Source organism: Rhinatrema bivittatum, chromosome 9 (genome assembly GCF_901001135.1).
Source record: "Rhinatrema bivittatum chromosome 9, aRhiBiv1.1, whole genome shotgun sequence".
In the NCBI taxonomy this organism is placed as follows: domain Eukaryota; kingdom Metazoa; phylum Chordata; class Amphibia; order Gymnophiona; family Rhinatrematidae; genus Rhinatrema; species Rhinatrema bivittatum.
In genome coordinates, this window is record NC_042623.1 from 188,404,928 (window position 1) to 188,423,271 (window position 18,344).

The 18,344-nt window shown below is 44.6% G+C and overlaps 1 protein-coding gene across 8 annotated transcripts in view; it reads left to right on the forward strand.

Annotated features, from left to right (window-relative positions):
* Positions 1-18,344, forward strand: part of LPP (LIM domain containing preferred translocation partner in lipoma) — a 937,968-nt gene that overhangs the window by 165,101 nt on the left and 754,523 nt on the right. For 5 of the 8 annotated variants that reach the window (XM_029617261.1, XM_029617260.1, XM_029617259.1 and 2 more), the window contains one exon: positions 11,670-11,797. The exons of 1 other annotated variant lie outside the window; for it this stretch is intronic. The gene's annotated coding sequence lies outside the window, so the exon portion shown is untranslated. Of the gene's footprint in view, positions 1-2,561; positions 2,767-3,893; positions 3,988-11,669; positions 11,798-18,344 lie in introns of those variants that run through there. 2 more of the 8 variants (XM_029617262.1, XM_029617264.1) reach the window with 2 other exon arrangements.

Sequence of the window (18,344 nt, forward strand, 5' to 3'; positions counted from 1 at the left end):
GATGAATGTATTAAAAGGTTCTGCTCTCTCAGTCCTCGAGACTGAATAATATATATAGAGTTCAGATTTGAATAAACAAGGGTTTCCCCCCTTCTGTCCCCCCCTCCTGTCGAAAGGATTATCATCCAAGGCCGCGTGCAAAATAATTGAAAAGTTAACGGAACTGACTGCAGCCAGACATAAAACAGAGAAAAAAATACATTTAAAATAATAGCTTTTCAAAAGGTAATAAAAGAGGCAAGGGATCGAAATTAAAATAAAAGCCAAAAAGGGAGCCGCTTTCACTCCCCCACATATCTAGCAACTTTTCACTTAGATCTAGCATTCTCCCGCTGCTGCTTCAGTAGAGGGCCCAGGAGCCATGTCTGCCACAAATTTACAGGCAACATCCGGGTCCCCAAAAACCTATTGGCTTGCCAGTATTAAAGACTTTAAGATGAGCTCGGTAAGGCATCTTGCACTTGAAACCTTTCGCTATAAGCTGGCGTTTGGCCTTGACAAAACTTTGGTGATTTTTTAAGTGCAGGTGAGAGATCTTGGAAAATTTTATTTGAGCAACATTTCAACTCTCCTTTGTAGCACGCAGCTTCCATTACTTGGTGTTTGTTGCCAAAATGATGTAGTTTAAGCACCTTAGCCTGCATTAGGACCAGGAACTGGAGCTACTGTATGAGGGAGTGCGGTTAAACTTGTTGGCCGCCCTTCACTTCGATTTGCAGCAGTTCTGGCAGCCATTGCCAGAACTGCTGCCCTCAGTTTTTTTTTTTGGGAAGACCCACGACGTGGACATTTTCTCCTTTTCCTGTTTTCTAGGATCTTCCTGTTGAGAGTCAAGGTCCCTCCAATGCCACCCCAACCATTGATTTTTCTGCTGTAAACAGTCTAGGAATCCTCCAGATCACTCACACAGGTCTCCACACCATCCATGTGTCCTTCCTGCTCATGGACCAAAGATACCAGCTGCCCACCACAATGTGCACCTTGGCATCAATGCGCTTAACCAGTTTTTTTGGTAAACTGGTCAAGGACCTGCTTTGTTTCCTTTGTAGCAGGAGATGCCTCCGTATCCTGCCAGTCTTCCTTCGAGGACGGATCATTGGCGGGCCTGCTTCTGTGGCGAAGCATCAGGCTCCAGGTCAGCCCATTTTTGGAATAGATTGCTTCGGCAGTTCTGTAGGCCTTTGTTTAAAAGCTTGAGGCCTGATAACTCTCAGTAAAATATATTTAATTTTAAGAAGGAGAACAGGAACCCCTGAATCGTGCTGCTGCTTCTTCTAGTGCATCACAAGAAGCCCCCAACATCCTTGTATTTGAAACGTAGTTCTCTTGGCCACTGCTGATATTCTTCTCCATGCTCTTCCAGATCAAGCCCTTCTCTGCTGTTGACATCGTCACTGGCGTCTTCCCATGGAGGATGCTATATTGCTCACAAACTTGCTGGATTAAGAGCTGCTTTTCTTCTGCCATGAAGCACAAATCAAATTTATGAGCTTCTCCTTCTGCGTGCTTCTGGGCCCTGTCTCAATCCTATGTCCCTGGATCCCTTTCTCACCGACCACTTCTCACTCCCTGCCCCCACCTCCCCCTCATTCTGCTCTGTCACATTTCCCTCATCTTTACCTGACTCCTGCTTCTCTCTCTCTGCTCCCTGGCCCTTCTCGTTCTCTTACTGCCTTCTCTCCTCCTCATAGCCTCCCTTTTTCACACCATCCCCTCACCTTGGTTGAAATCATCCGACTTGCTCAGCACATTTACCCTCCTGGCGTGCTCATCCGTCCCCAGCCTTAGACCTTCTGCACACTTCCCTACCTGCACACCTTTCTGTGCTGTGCTGTTTCAGTAATGTAAATGAAAAGCTGACAATGCAAATATTCACGAGTACAGAACAACAAACACCTTAACACAGTAGATTCACTCAGGAATATAAACCGAATAAGAAACCGAAAAGTAAAACATTACAAACAAAAAAAAACACACAGCAATCACAAAGAAACAAGCCAAAAAAAAAATGCTTTTCTCCTCTGGAATCCCAAACCCTCCAGGGCCTAGGTCTAGAGCTCTCCACCACCACCGTACAGCACTGAACACAATCTCCTTAAGGAGGTGTGTCCAAAAACCAGGAAGGGAAGCCATGTCTCGCCCATCTCAGCAGTGGCTCCTTCTGGTCATACTGTCCCGACCGATAGTGGGCAGTGTAAGACTTCTACTAAAAGGGAAGGACGTTTTAGGGCACTTTTTCACTTTACTACTGGTGTTTCACGCTTCTCCCCCTCTCCCCAGCATTCAGAAACTCCATGCCCAGCGGTGCCCCCCCCCCCCCCCCCCCCCCCCCCCTCTGCTGCTTGGACAGCCTTTTTGGTTTGGTACACGGTTCCTTGATAAATTCAGCAAAGACTCAAAGCAAAACGGTAGAGCCGGGCCCGGGCTCTGTGACCCAGCGTACTGTGCTTTTAGCTCCATATACGGTGAAAAGAGGAACAGGAAAGGAAGTGCTGCTGGAATACCAGACATACAATGCATTCCTCAGGGCTGTGTGCTGGGAACTCGCTGTGTCTGTGTATTCATGCATTTTTTTTTTCTCTTTCTCCTGCTCCATATTTTTCAGACCATCCGCTGTATGCAACTTTGAGAACGAAACCTATGTTCTGGTAGTCACCTAGAAGAATATTTTTTTTTTTTTCACATAAATCAATCTTCTTTTCACAATCTGATTTGTGAGCCCAGAGTGCTTGAGTTCTGCAGTTAAGTATTGGCAGACCAGAAAAGGTTGGTACGTTTGGTCCTTAGAAATGTGTTTTCTTTTCTTACAAATCTCATCCTCTCTTGGCTTCTCCTCTCTCCCTCCCCCCTTGACTTCCTGTTATCCTTTCCTATTCACTGTGAGGAACTTTGAAGCCGGGTGTGAAGAAGCAGATTTGTAGGTGTCCTCACAGTGTCTAACTTGGTGCGTCTTGTTTCTTAAAGGAGAAGTACTATTAAATACGAAGTGGAAAAAAAAATTCCTTACCCTCTGTTTTTAGGTCTTTTGGGAATTTGAATAGTTTTCTGATGCTTAGCATTGAAAGAAAGAGAAAATGGTATCAGGAGGGGAGCAATCTTAGTTCCTCAGAGCTCTGAATGTCCATACTGCATGGCATGTTATGATGTGACTGTTCTTGGTGTCGGGGGAGACAATTGTAAATGTCAGGAAGTGAGAGAGAGAGAGAGAGCAAGCACCGGTGATCCTAATTATTTTGGTACAGTAATTGATATTGGAAACATTGAAATTGTATAGATGAATGACAGGCACTTCATGCTAAGAAAAAAACAACTCTGCAAAGCTAATGAATACTGTGCTATACTACAAGATTCCTCTCATCTCAAAATGTGGAGAGCAATTGGCAGCACTGCAGATTCCTTGAGCTCTGTGACCTCATCAGTGTGAGACCGTACCCATGTCCTGGGGGGGTACACAGGAAGGCATGGTTTTAGGAGATAAGTCAGAATAAAACAACAAAGGTCTGTGTGTGTGTGTCGGGGATTGGTGTTCCAATAAGAAAATCAATCTGTAGGTAAATATTCCCTTTTAGCAGTATGCGTTTGAAAAGCAGGCTGGTCAAGAGTGCTGTTCTTTCATTCCCACCTTGCAAGCAGAATGCTACCTATCTAGGGTTGGGGGCTGTGTTGCGATCTGAAGCTGATCACGTGGGTTCCTAGCACCTCTCTACTCAGCTGAGCTCTGGATGCAATGCTGAAGTGCTCAGTTTCATTTGGCAATGAAACCACTGTCACTGATGGCTGTAAAGCAAAAAATTGCTCGTTTTTTCCATTTAGCCATCATGTGGCAGGTTCAGAGTTCGCACTGCAGCACTTTGATTTGTTCTGTCTCATCAGTCAGCCAACTGCATGCCTTCACCACCTTATGGTCTTATTGTTTCTGAAGGAAAGACCGCATCTACCTATAATCAATAATGTTACTGGACCTCTCTGGAAGTCCTTCAAATACTGGTAAGAGAGTTGGTCTTGTTATGCTAAATATTTGTTTTTGCAGAATTTATTTTTTATTATTTCTCATTGCATAGACCAAAGTGTGTGTGTGTGTATATTTGTGCTCACAAGTTTACATACCCCTGGCAGAATTTGTAAGATGTGTAGCTGGTTATGAAAACAGGAGTGATCAGACGAAACATGTCTGTTGTTTTTAATGTGTTTCACAGAATAGCACAATCATTAAACAAACCATAGCAGTAAGGGGGATAATAAGATGGTCATGTTTAAAAGTTTACATGCCTTTATTTCTTAATATTGTATATTACCCTCTTTTTACATCAATGTTGGCTTGCAGATTTTTGCGATAGTTGTGAATGAGGCCCTTTATTTTCTCATGGGGTAAAGCTGCCCATTCCTCGCGGCAAAATGCCTCCAGATCCTGTAAATTCTTTGGGTGTCCAGTAAGAGCTGCATGTTTGAGTTCTCCCCAAAGTGGCTCAGTGATGTTGAGTGATGGCCACTCTAGAACCTTCACTTTCTTCTGCTGCAGCGACTTTGAGGGTAAACTTGGCCTTACGTTTCAGATCATTGTAATGTTGGATAGTCCAAGTGTGCCCTATGCACAGCTTCCTGGCTGATGAATGCAAATTCCCCTCCAATATTTTCTAAGATGATGCATTCATCCTGCCATCCATTTTGACTAAATTCCCTGTCACTGTAGCTCAGACATACCCAAAATAGCAGAGATCCACCTCCATGCTTCATGGTAGGGATGGTGTGCTTCTTATCAAAGCATTTATGGTTGTGACTATAAAGTTAAATTTAGGTTGCATCACTCTAAATTATTTTGTTCCAGAAGTTTTTAGGATTCTCTAGATGGTGTTTGGCATATTGTAAGCGAGCTATTTTGTGGCATTGGTGCAACAATAACTTTTTTTCTGCAGATAAGCAGGGTGGAATTATCCATGTAATCTGGGGATCGTCCTCTAGGTGGCGGAGCTCCTTAGAGCACACAGAGCTGAGCTCCATGTGCTTGCTTGCCTATATAGCCATGTGGTTTCCAGTCCACCTCAGTCTTGTTTCTTTGCCTGCATGGTGCAACCAGAGTCTCCTCTCTTACTAAATTTTTTTCCCCTTTTTTCTCAGTTCTGCATTTTTTTCCCCTGTTTTCTAGGTTCTGCACTGTTGCAGAGGGAAGAAGTACTGCAGTCAAGGTGGAGGTATCCCTGGGGGGTTCGATGCTGTTCTCCTCCCCCCTCCCAGCCCTGCACTCCGCAGGGAGTAGGGTTTGCAGCCTCGCGTCAGCCTGGAGGTCCTTTGTATCCGGTGCTGGCCGCCTCCCTCAAAGACTCCCGACCCGGGCATTCCAGAGGGAGTAGGACTGCAGCTGGGGGGCGGCCCTGGATCCACTTTGGACTGGGAGGCCCATTGTGTCTGAAGCAGGCCGCCTACCTCAGAGACAAGAAGGAGCAGTTCGTGACCATGGGATTTCCCAGGGTTCCTCCCGGGCCTGGATGGAGGCCTTAGGGAAGCGACACGAATAGAAATAGCCCTCCCACGGGCCCCCTGATTGGGCTACCCGGGAACAGGCTTGGAGAGGACCTCCCAGCAACACGGAATAATCGTGTTTGAATGGCTGGTGTGTATTTTGACGTGGATACCATAGATGCTTCGGGTGCTGGCGCACCAAGATTGGTGCATGGAAGTCGGCACACCGCCAGCGCATCGAGGCCGACGCACTGGGGCTAGCACATCGCCAAAACAGATGCATTGACGCCGGCGCGCTCAGGCTGGCCTTTTTGACGCCAGTGTGCCAAGGCCGGCACATAGACCCTGCTACCTGCGCATCCAGTCTGATGCAGTGGTGTATACTGGCAGCCGGTGCATTCAGGATGGCCCTTCTAGGGCCTCGGCCATAGCCAGAACGTGCAGGAGATGCAGACGTCGCAACTGCTAGCCTGCCGGGGCCACGGAAGAACCGGGCAAGAGGAAGGCAGCATTTGCCACATCCTCGGCTGGTGCCAAGATGCACAAGAGAAGAGAGAAAACTATTTTATTTTTTTTCACCTCAAAGTGGCATTCAACCCTTGCCTACGGGTGGGGAGATCAATGTACAAGGGTCAATGTGCTGAGACCGCGTACCAAGGTGGAGCTCACTGATGCTGGCACATCGAGCTCCCAAGGGTGGACCAGTTGTCCTATTCTCAGGGGCTGGCCACAGTGTTGGGTCTTGGAATGGCAGTCATGCGCAATGGTTGATAGGGGGCAAAGCCATCTTGCACAGACCTGGCCCTTTGCCCTGCGACCACGAACCGGTTAAGTGAGGCCAGAGTGTTGCACAATCTTGATGCGCCCTACCAATGCCAATACAGTGGGGACTGACATCCCTCTTTCTCCCAGGCAGCCGTGGACTGTCAAGACGGGGCAAGGGAGGGTGATGGCCGAGATGTCAAGTTAAGAGGCACACTCTGGAGCTGTGTAGCGACGATTGGCATACATTCTATTCGGAAGTTGCGAATACTGCCAACCTTGGAGCCAGGATATCACTGCCGCCTGGAAAATAACCCCTTCCTAATGTAGCAGCATTTTGGGGGGGGAGGAGGGTGGTAATATTTTTGACATTTGCAAGAGGTCAACCAGAAAACCAAGAGTCATTAATGCCAGAGGCATAGCTCGGTCTAGACTAGAGTTCACCCAGGGTCGGGCCGACAGCACAGTATATGTGCCAGTGCATGAGGATGGCGCTAATGGTGGTCTTAGGCTCATAGTCTCCAAATTCTCTAGCGGGCCTGCAGCCATGGAGTTCCCATCCCTCATGGAGTAATGGGTCTTTTTTTCCCTGCACTTCCTCATTCTCGAGAGATCAGAGGATGGGCAAGGTCTGAAACAGACCCATCTTCGGCAGGAAGTCGAGATATTCCCCACTAGCCCACTCTGACTGGTAGTAGGGGAAGAAGGGGGGCACAGCTGCTCCTGGACCTACAATCTTGCCTGCATCTGTACCGGACAAAAGGGAAAAAGAGAAGAAGCGTATTTACATCAACCGCGTGGGCCTGATGACTCAACCCAGCAAGAGCTAGGGATACACAGTGGTGATTGCTGACTAAGGAAAATAGTTTGACGGTTCACAAGGACTATGTCCTATTGTGAGCCTCAAGAGGACCTGATGGGAGCTAAATTGTACCCCAATACCTCACAGCTCAGGTACACGTCTATGTCTGGTGGGTACCAATGGTCAAGATTCATGGGCCCGCATTTAACCATATCTGTTTTCAGGACCTTATGGTTGGGCTGAGGAGCCCAAGTCCAGCCCATGGCGCCCCTTCTGGCAGCTCTTGCAGTGCATGACTCCCTTACCAACGATCAGTCGGGGGCAGTGATCTCCCCCCCCCCCCCCCCCCCAAGAACAAAAGATTTAGGGAACCTCCTCGGCAGCAACAAGACGGGTTGTGCCAAGTCCATTCATCAGCATAGCCTATGAACTACCCTGTGATAACAGATTTGGCTCACGTGACAAGATGGCTATAGGGGGGTCGAGAGTAATGAGATATCAATATGCAGCACAGGCGATACCTATGTCTTCTGCGATGGCTAATTCCACCCTGCTTAACTGCGGAAAAGAGCAGGTTTGCTTACCGTAAACGGTGTTTTCTGTGGATAGCAAGTTGAATTAGTCATACTATTCTGCCCGCCTCCCTGGACAGTTTCATGAATGTGTAAATGCATGTTTGGGTAACATACTGAGGTGGACTGGGAACTGCATGGCTATATAGGCAAGCAGGCACATGGAGCTCAGCTCTGTGTGCACTGAGGAGCTCCACCACCTAGAGGACCGGAAGATGATCCCCAGATTACATGGCTAATTCACCCTGCTATCCACAGAAATCACCGTTTATGGTAAGTAAACCTCTTTTCTGCCAGCTTTACCATGCAGCCCATTTTTGTTCATGTATCTCCTTATTATGCTGAAACATGGTCGGGGGAAGGCTGTGGTACTTTGCGAACCAGTGGCCCAGTATAACCTCGGACCAGTGGGTTCTCTCTATTGTCTGTCAGGGGTACCAATTGAAGTTATTGGGCGACCCACCAAATTGCCCTCCGTGCCTATTTTGGGGTCCAGTAGAGCATCAGGAGGAGGTACTAGCAGAGCTCTCCTCCCTCTTAACACCAGAAGGGTTGAGCCCAAACCACCAGTGCAAAGAGGACGGGGCTTCTACTCCAAGTACTTCCTGATTCCAAAGAGAACAGGAGGACCTCTGTCCCATTTTAGATCTAAGAGCCTTGAACAAGTTTCTTAAAAAAAAAAAAAAAAGCTAGTTTCCTTGGGCACCTTTATTTATTTATTTAGAAGCATTTGTTACCTGCCCTTCCTTTGCTCAGGGCGGGGTACAATAAAAACACAATTGAAAAAAAAACATAACAAAATCAAAAAGTTAAAATAACTGATTAGGCACATAGCTAATACCTCTGCCACATGGGAAGACCCTTGGAGGAAGGAGTGGAGGGACTGCATGCATATCGCTCGAGGATAGGGATGCCAGGGGACTGTAGATTGTTGGTTAAGTTTGGGAATGCCTTTTTGAAAAGATGGGTCTTTAGTGCTTTTTTTTAAAAAAAAAAGATTCTTTCGTGAAGGCATCTTATTTCTTTTGGTAAGCTGATCCGTAAGAGAGGACCTGCTGAAAAGAAGGCACGCTCTCTAGTTTCATTGAGATGGGTTAGTTTTGGGGAGGGAACATCAAGCAACGTTTGGCTTGCTGATCTAAGGGACCAGGAAGGGGTGTGGATTTTTAGTATAGAGGAGATCCAGGGGAAATGGATGTTATGAATGGTTGTGTGTTTGATCATGTCAAGTTTATATTATATATGGTATGATATTGTGTAATGATTCAAGAACAGGAGTAATATGATTATGGATGGGAGTACTGGTTAAAAGTCTTGATGCGGTATTCTGTATAATCTGTAAAGTACATTACAAGGAAAAGGGCCTACAGTAGCAGACCCCACCCTTTGGAATGCACTACCCAACTCACTACGATTACTATCATACTGAAAACAATTCAAGAAATCCTTAAAAACATATTTGTTTCAGAATGCCTTCAAAATTACATCTACCAAACACTAATTTCTTCATATATACAACTTGGAAATTCCCCTCCCATTAATCCTCACGTATACTTTGGGAAAAAAAATACCTTCCCTATTATTATTATTATTAATATTATTTTTATATACAGACATTCCTTTTCCCCTGACATTTGCAGTGGCTACAAGATGACACCTGATTATTGTTTTGGTATGTTTGATTTAATCATTGGTTATTGTTTTTGATATGTTTAGTTTTTTTGATAAATTATTAATTTTTATTGTATGAGATTTATGTAAATTTTTAGTTATTACTTTATTTTATTCTATGATTTATATTTATGTAAACCGTTTTGACTAAACTTTGTAAAAGCGGTACGAAAACACTTTAAAATAAATAAATGTATATTGAGAGACCTGTTAGGGAATTACAGTAATCTATGCTGGAGAATAGGATTCATATTAGAACAAACAAAAGTCGATGTGTTCAGAAAGAGGTTTAAGGTGACAGAGTAAATGTAGTTTGTGAAATGACGATTGGGTGACAGTTCTGATATGGTCATGCAAAGAAAGAGAAAGATCGATGGTGACTTCTAAATTACGGATAATTTGAGAAATGGTAATAGTGTGGGTATCAAATGAGAAACTAGTGGAAGTGTTATATGCGTGGCCTCTGATTCCATTAATGACAAAAACTGTCTTGAAGCTTTGCGAGGACAGAGAGACTATGATTCTCATAGTTCCTCATTGGCTGAGACAGGTCTGGTTTCCACTCCTTCAGGTGTTGTCCATCTGGAAGACCGATCAGCTTGGGGACTTCCCCATATCTCATCACGCAAGACCAAGGCAGGTGGTTGTATCCCAACCTCTAGGCCCTTTATCTCACAGCCTGGATGTTGAAAGGTTAATCCTGCAGCCACTTGATCTTTCAGAGGATGTCTCTCAGGTCCTGGTGCTTCTAGAAAGCCTTTCACTAGAAAGTCCTATGGACTGAAGTGGAGGAGATTTTCCATGTGGTATGAGCAGAAGGCCCTATATCTGTTCTTCCCCAAACAAAAACTGCTTGATTACCTTCTACACCTATCAGAAGCTGGCTTAAAGACGAACTCCATTAGAGATCAGCTCCGTGCAATTGTTGTATACCACCAAGGTGTAGATGGTATGCCCATCTCTGTACAGCTTATAGTTGTACATTTCATGTAGGTCCTACTTCAGTTGAAGCCTCCTCTGCCTTCTGCCGTGTCTTGGGACCTCAACATGATGTTAGCTCAGCTGATGAAAGCTCTTTTTGAGCCACTGCACACCTGTGACCTGAAGTACCTGACCTGGAAGGTCACTTTTTTGGTGGCGGTTACTTCAGCGCACAGGTTCAGCGAGCTCCAGGCCTTAGTGACTTATCCACCTTATACTAAGTCTTATCATGACAGAGTGGTCTTGCATATGTACCCTAAGTTCCTGCCTAAGGTGGTGATGGATTTCCATCTTAACCAGTCAGTCGTCCTGCCAGTGTTCTTTCCCAGGCCTGATTCACACCAAGACTAACGAGCACTGCACAGTTTGGATTGCAAGCGAGCCTTAGCCTTCTGTCTGGAGAACACAGAAGCCCATAGACAGTCCAACCAAATTTTTTATTTCTTTTGACAAGAATAGATTGGGCATTGTTGTTGCCAAATAAACTCTATCCAGTTGGCTAGCATCTCCTTCTGTTATGCCCAGGCAGGACTGCATCTTGGGGGTCATATCAAGGCTCATTCTGTCAGAGCCATGGCAGCTTCGGTAGCCCACCTGTGAGCAGTTCCTGTGGAGAAGATCTGAAAGGCTGCAACATGGTGTTCTCTCTACACATTTTCTGTATAGGGATCGCCGACGCGACAGTAGATTTGGCCAGTCTATCCTTGGTGAACCTGTTTGAGGTATAGAACACAACTCTCCCATCTAAGACCCTTTGGGTTCAGACTGTCTCCCCCTCTGTTACCAACAGTACCGGTGGTTTTGTGCCCATTGGCACCTGGTTAGATGTCTGTTGGACCCCTTTTTATGTTGGGGAGCAGCCTGTAGCTAGGGATTCACCCATGTAGGAGGACTACCATCCTACTTTTTCTCAGAGAAAGCAGAGTTGCTTACCTGTAACAGGTGTTCTCTGAGGACAGTAAGATGTTAGTCCTCACGAAACCCACCCGCAGAGTTGGGTTTCTCTTATTTTTATTTTAATTATAATTCTATGATACAAGACTGAAGAGGGACCCCACGTGGACTTGTGGTATAGAGCATGCTGTCACTAGTCAAAGTTCTCGAAATTTTGACATAAGTTTTCTGCATCAGAACTCCATCTGATGATGTCACCCATGTGTGAGGACTAATGTCCTGCTATCATCGGAGAACACCTGTTGCATGTAAGCAACTCTGCCTTGCTTTCCTAGATATAAAATGCTCATTTTTTGTTTTTTAAATTAGGCATTGCCATTGCTGTTCTTGTTTTTATTATTTTAGTGTTTGTTTTGTTTGCTTTCTAGTCACTGAAATGTTTGTTTCTATTGTAACCCACCCTGAGCAGTTGTGTATGGACAGGATACATTTCCAAATAAATAGGGTTGCTTTTGTGATATTGGTTTTAGGCATATCTTGTGGCTACATGTCAGTGGGACCCTGGATCAAGACCAGTAACATTTCACATGCAAACCCGTGAATGACCCTCTGACTGTACAGCTTTTGCTGAGAGCTGACCTGGACCAGTGAACTAAAGGTAATACTCCATTTGTTACTGATCTCCCTTTGCCCTTGCTTGAATCTTTCATCTCTACCATATCTCTGCCATTCAGATGGAGGGGAATATTTTATTTTCTTTTTTCTTTTTTATTTGAAACATTTATATTCTGTGTATAGAAGACCGAACTTTGTGCAAGGGAACTTACTGTAGCAGTTTATCTTCATGAAGTCAATGTGCTTTATTAGTAAAAAAGCAGTTTCCTCATATTTATCCGAAAAATGAGATAGGTGCTGCGAGGAATAAAGCTCATGTAAATGCAGGTCTCTGGTTTCCAGCTCAGTTTGTCATGATATGACTTAGAATTTTATTTTTCGGAAGTGTATGTATGTGCTGGCCTTTGAAAACTGCTAGTGTGGAACAACACAAGTCTTTTCAAGAACAAGCAATGCACCTCAAGCTCTCTTGTGGTGGTTAAGCTGCATTTTATTCATGTGAAGCTACTGTCCGTTTTCGCAGCTGCTGAAAGTTTACACATCACGTTGATATCCCCCAGCAGAAAGGAGCATTGTAGTATCTCTTGCTAGAGCTGAAGCCTGAGATAATCTTCAAAGTGCTCACGCGATGCTACTCTGGAAAGAATGTTGTGTCCGAGGCATCCAGCACAGGATGGGAACTACTCCAAAGAGAAACGGTAGACTCTGAGCTGCGATGAGCAAATTTCCATGATGTGAACATGTGCAGTTTTGAAATGGGGAATGTGATGGCAGAAAATGTCTATTGTAGCCCATCTAGTTTGCCCAGTGTTCTCCTTGTTGCACATTGAGACCACATGATTTCTAAGTTCTCTGCAGTTGAGAATGCTCTCTGCTTTTTCCTGGGCCTCACCAGGAGGCTGGTTCTTCCATGCCTGTTGACTAAATGAAGGCTCATCTGGAGGGAAACTCATCTACTGTTGCCGCTATTTTAACCATTCCCCCTTGTTGAAATGAACACCGTCGAATTCTTTCTCCGTACAAACAGGGCGGAAGGTTGCAGAGAGAGGGGCATCGCTCAGTAGGACAGGTTCTGACAATGCCTGGATACAAAAGCTCATCACAGAGAGAGAAGGGAAAAGCAACTTATCCTGTATCACCCTTTTGATGCTTGATTTAAAAGTGAACATCAAAAACTCGCACACCCTTTTTATCTTTGTAGTCTAAACTGTGCTTTGCAGGAACCACCAAAAACTAAGCCGAAACTACCAGGAGAACAAAGGAGAAGTGGGAGCAAACGTTCCCTTGATAAAAGCTTCCCTGAAGGACCCTTGAAAGGAATGTGTGCATTGCCAGGGCTAGGTGAGGTAAAGGAATTTTGCTTTCCAGATGCACAGGGCTTCCAAGTTTTCCTGCCTTTGAACGCACTGCATAAGTAGGTGTGAATGTGCCAGAAGGAAGCCTGTGCTATTTTTAGAGGAAATTGGCTGTTTAAGACTGCACAGCTTATGCTTGTTTAGAGCTTCCGGATTTTCATTAATAAAAGACAGGGAAAGCCAAAAATGACAGGAGGCTTCTGTCATCTTTATTGTGTAATAGTTAAGGTCTATTGGAATGCTCTGTCATGATTGTCCAGATATTTTTTGTCATCTATTTTTTTTTTAACTCCTTTGGGTTTGATAGCACTGGCTGACAAATGGCAGTGCAAAACTGACAGTAGCCAGAAAGGTCAACTGTGGCAGCCACAAATTCTAAATGTTTTCTTAATTTTAGGTGTATACATGTGAGGAGGTGTTTAAAAATCACAGGCAGTGAGTTCATGGGTGCTTTGATTGTCAGATGTTTTTTTTGTGAAACACAGAGGATCCTTAGCTGTATGGGAGTGAGGGATAAAGCCTGGGATCAGCACAGAGGACCCTTAGCTGTGGGGGAGTGAGGGGTAAAGCCTGGGATAAGCACAGAGGATCCTTAGCTGTGGGGGAGTGAGAGGTAAAGCCTGGGATAAGCACCGAGGATCCTTAGCTGTGGGGGAGTGAGAGGTAAAGCCTGGAATAAGCACAGAAGATCCTTAGCTGTGGGGGAGTGAGGGATAAAGCCTGGGATAAGCACTGAGGATCCTTAGCTGTGGGGGAGTGAGAGGTAAAGCCTGGGATAAGCACAGATGATCCTTAGTTGTGGGGAGTGAGGAATAAAGCCTAGGATAAGCACAAAGGATCCTTAGCTTCTCAAAAAAGATATAGTTGTGATGGAGAAGGTACAGAGAATGGCGACCAAAATGATAAAGGGGATGGAACAGCTCCCCTATGAGGAAAGACTAAAGAGGTGTTAGGGCTGTTCAGCTTGGAGAAGATATGGATGAGGGGGGATATGATAGAGGTATTTAAAATCATGAGAGGTCTAGAAACAGGTAAATGTGAATCGGGTTATTTACTCTTTCGGATAATAGAAGGGCTAGGGGGCATTCCATGAAGTTAGCATGTGGCACATTTAAAACTAATCGGAGAAAATTATTTTTCACTCAACGCACAATTAAACTCTGGAATTTGTTGCCAGAGGATGTGGTTAGTGCAGTTAGTGTAGCTGGGTTTAAAAAAGGATTGGATAAGTTCTTGGAGGAGAAGTCCATTATCTGCTATTGATTAAGTTGACTTAGAAATAGCCACTGTTATTACTAGCAACAGTAGCATGGGATAGACTTAGTGTTTGGGTACTTGCCAGGTTCTTATGGCCTGGATTGGCCACTGTTGGAAATAGGATGCTGGGCTTGATGGACCCTTGGTCTGACCCAGTATGGCATTTTCTTATTTGCTTAATTTAAAGGTTCTAAAAAAATTTTGGAGATTTTTTTTCACTATTTTTCCCAATCCTCCTCCTTTCCTAAATGGGTTAATATTGTAACCGTCACCAAAATAACTTAGGCACACATGTCCAGCATTTTAAAGATGATGGTACAGGATATCAACCTCCCTGTTTTCTCAGCCTGTTTCTGTGCTTGGTGGTTTTCTCTTATTCCTCAGGCTTATATATATATATATATATATTTTTTTTTTTTTCCAGTTTTATGCTGTTTGCTTTTGAGAAAAAAGGGCTGTAACTCTTATTATGCTCTCCCTCAGTGTTCTTCAACATGCCCTTCCCTCAGAGTTTTTAGTTTTCAGCTGAGAAGCCAAAAGATGATTAGCACAGCAGCACCCATGGCCACTTCTGGTTCACAATGACGAATGTGGCCAAAGAGGCTGCATGTTTTCCAGCTTTCGGGACACGGGTGCCCTCTAGAATAAAGAAAGAAATTGTGATGGTTTTGTTCTGGAAGCTGGAATATAAAAATCATTTGCTCTTACTGCCGTTGAGTCACAAGTTGTGAATACCTGTTAACTTACTTGTGAAAAGGTAGCCCGGTGCAGTGTGATCCTCCTCAGAGAGGTACCATTAGCAGCTACAACAGATAAAACACAGGGCAATGAAAATGCGCGTTTTGTTGAGCCGTGGTGTCCGTTTTCCGGGAATTGTAGCAGCCCTAAGCCAAGGATATAGAGTTGGGCATCACAATCAGGCCAGCCTTAAGATAGGGCTACTTTCACATTCAATCCACTGGTGAATAACGGGACGGTTAGTACAGCTTTATAGTACAGCGGCAAATTAGCTTAAAAATTCTGATACAAATTCACAAAGTGTTGAGCAATGACGTCCCGAGATGCACGGGCACAACGCTGAAGATTTACCAATCTCCAAGGTCACTGAGGCCTGCAGGGTGAACTTTCTAGGTCTATCATCCCCCCCATGACGAGGGGGGCCTTAGCAGAGATGCATGCAGGAACGTTTGCAGAGCAGGACTGTAACTCTGGAATCCTCTGCCAGCGGATTGAAGAGCAGAGGAATGCATTAGAACTGGCAGGAAAAAAACAAGTGTTTGGAGGAGGAGGAGAGCCAAAATTAGCAGGGAATTAGCTTTCATTTGTAGCATAAGTTCGGTTATTGGAATTTACAAATGTTGCAGGGAATGGACTGGGAGCCCTGAGGAAGACCAGAGGCTGTAATGTGCATCCTGTGAATGTCAGAGTAAATGAGCAGCTAAATTATATATGTTGTAAAGTTTTGAAAAGGTCTAGGACTGTGGATAGTGCCACAGAAATTCTGCCTATTTTTTATTCTCCAGTTTTGTTTGCCGAGAGCTGTCTTTGCAGTAAGAACTTCTTGGTTTGGATAAGATAATCGACTCAAGAGCTCTTCTCTCCTAGCACAGGTTCAGCAGCAGTGCAATAGAAGCGATGTATCCATAGAGAGGAACCCAATGACACATTCCAATGACTCCTAAAACTCCACTCCTCTTGTATATAACATTTATTCTGTATACTATATTTAAATTGTATATTGTTTAACCATCTCTTTTCTCTCCTCTCTTCTTCCTTCTCCAAGTTCGGCTACCCTTGTTAAATGTAACTGTACTTTCGGACACCACAGTTCTAGTTTTTTGTTTATAATGCACTCCTGTTCGATGTAAACCAGCAAGATATGTTTTCATGATTGCCGGTATATAAAAACTCTAAATAAATAAAAAATAAATAAAAATTAGGTTTCTCTAATTAACTGGGTGAGCTGCAGCATTGTCCAAGAAACAGCAGCTTGATCTGTCAGAGAAACACAAACTTAAGTTCTTGTTATGTCTAATAATGTCCTAAACCTGGGCCATAGACTGATTAATAATCCTGTAATGGTTATCATTTCTTTGTTATATTTACCAGTATAGTACATAAAGCCGAGGGAGATTTTTTTCTTATTTATGTACAAAATGAAGGGATTTGCACAGATGTGCGCTTCCTCCTCTCTCCAAGAGAACTTTCAATTACTCACACTTGACATTTCTGTAGTGCTACTAAGTGTACCCAGCTCTGTACTGACACACAAATGAGACAGTCCCTGCTCCATAGAGCTTACAGTTTAATTGAGAGACACAAGACAAATGCTTTTCCAGAAATCACTTAACTATTACAGTGAAACATATTAAACTTTGTGTGTGTGTGTGGTGGGGGTGGGGGGTTGCAAGATCGGGAAGAGTTGAGGGGTTTTGCATTTAAAAGCAATTTCAAAGAGGTGGCTTTCTAAGCAAGATTTGAATATGGCAGAGATGGAGCAAGACATATCAATTCAGGGAAAACTGTTCCAGGCACATGGTGTCACAAGACAGAAAGGGTGGACGTAGCAAAACAGGAGCTTTCATACGCATTGTGATTCCTTATTTTATCCTGGGACCTTTGTTTCCTCCCAGAAAGAATTCCTTTGCCTTCAGCTGGTCTGCATGTTCTGACCCTTGCTGTACTATGGCTGAGGCTTGCAGTGCCTGCAGGACTCAAGAGTGAGTCTTGGACAGATGTTTCCCAGCATCCTCAGGGAATTGTGACATCCTACAGTGCCATTGGTCGGAAAATTGTTGCTCTTTGTCCTGATTGGTCCTTCAGACACAGCCCACCGAGAACGAACCCCTAATCTGCTAGAATCTCGGCTGGGAGTATATAAAAACCAGATCTGTGCCAAGGTGTTGGCCAGCTTTACAGCTAATCCTCAATGTCCTCAGGCACTGCCTTAGTGAAGCTTGTTTAGATAACGTTAATTGTATGAATCCTTGTTGTTTTCATTGTTGGTGTTTGTAAAAACATGATGGCAGAAAAAGACATTATGGCCCATCCACATGACTACAATTCCTACCACGCTCTCAGGGACCCTCCTGCTTTGTTGCATGTTTTCTTGAATTCAGATCCTGTCTTTGTCTCAACCACCTCCATGGGAGGCTGTTTGTTACTGTTCAATTTACTGTTTACTGCTTCAATTGTTTGTTAATTAAATAAAACATATTTTATTGCTTATTCCACAGGCTTGAAGCGATGTACAATGATAAAACACAAAAATAAAATATATAATAGTGAAAAACATTCTCCTAGGACAAGCAGGATGGTTGTCCTCATGCATGGGTGACATCAGATGGAGCCCAGCATGGAAAACTTATGTCAAAGTTTCTAAAACTTTGATTGGCATACTGAGCATGCCCAGCATGTCACTATCCATGCGTCCACACGGGTCCCTCTCCAGTCTCTTCTTTTCCCGCGGAGCTATAGTCTTGCAGTTGTGGAGCTCATGGTCTTTTTCAGTTTGGAAAGCTTTTTCACTGGTCGATTCATCGACTTCCCTGCACTGGATCCCTCTCTATTCCCCTGGCTTAGCTGGTTGGGTGGCGATTCCCAGTGATGTTCCCTTCATTACCCACTGGTAATCGACTGCTGGCCGGGTTTTTTTGGTTATGGCATCATCTCCAGTGTCCGGGGCATCAATGCCAAAAGAGGGCAAAGAGCGCTGGGGATCAGCCGTCATCGGTGTCTTCGTGTTCTAGGACATCCAGATCGTCACCTTCCTCCTCTGTGCTGGGGAAAGACTGGGCCAAGCACCATGGGAAGTCCAGAAAACATTGCCACGTTCTCCATCTATGTACGGTATCTGGCTCGGATTGGCATAGGCGCCTGCAGTGATGCCCCCAAAGCGACCCTGCGGAGAGGAGACACCACCTTCTATGAAATCCAGGAGTCCCAGCTGTTCCCCACTGATACCAGTACTGGGCACTG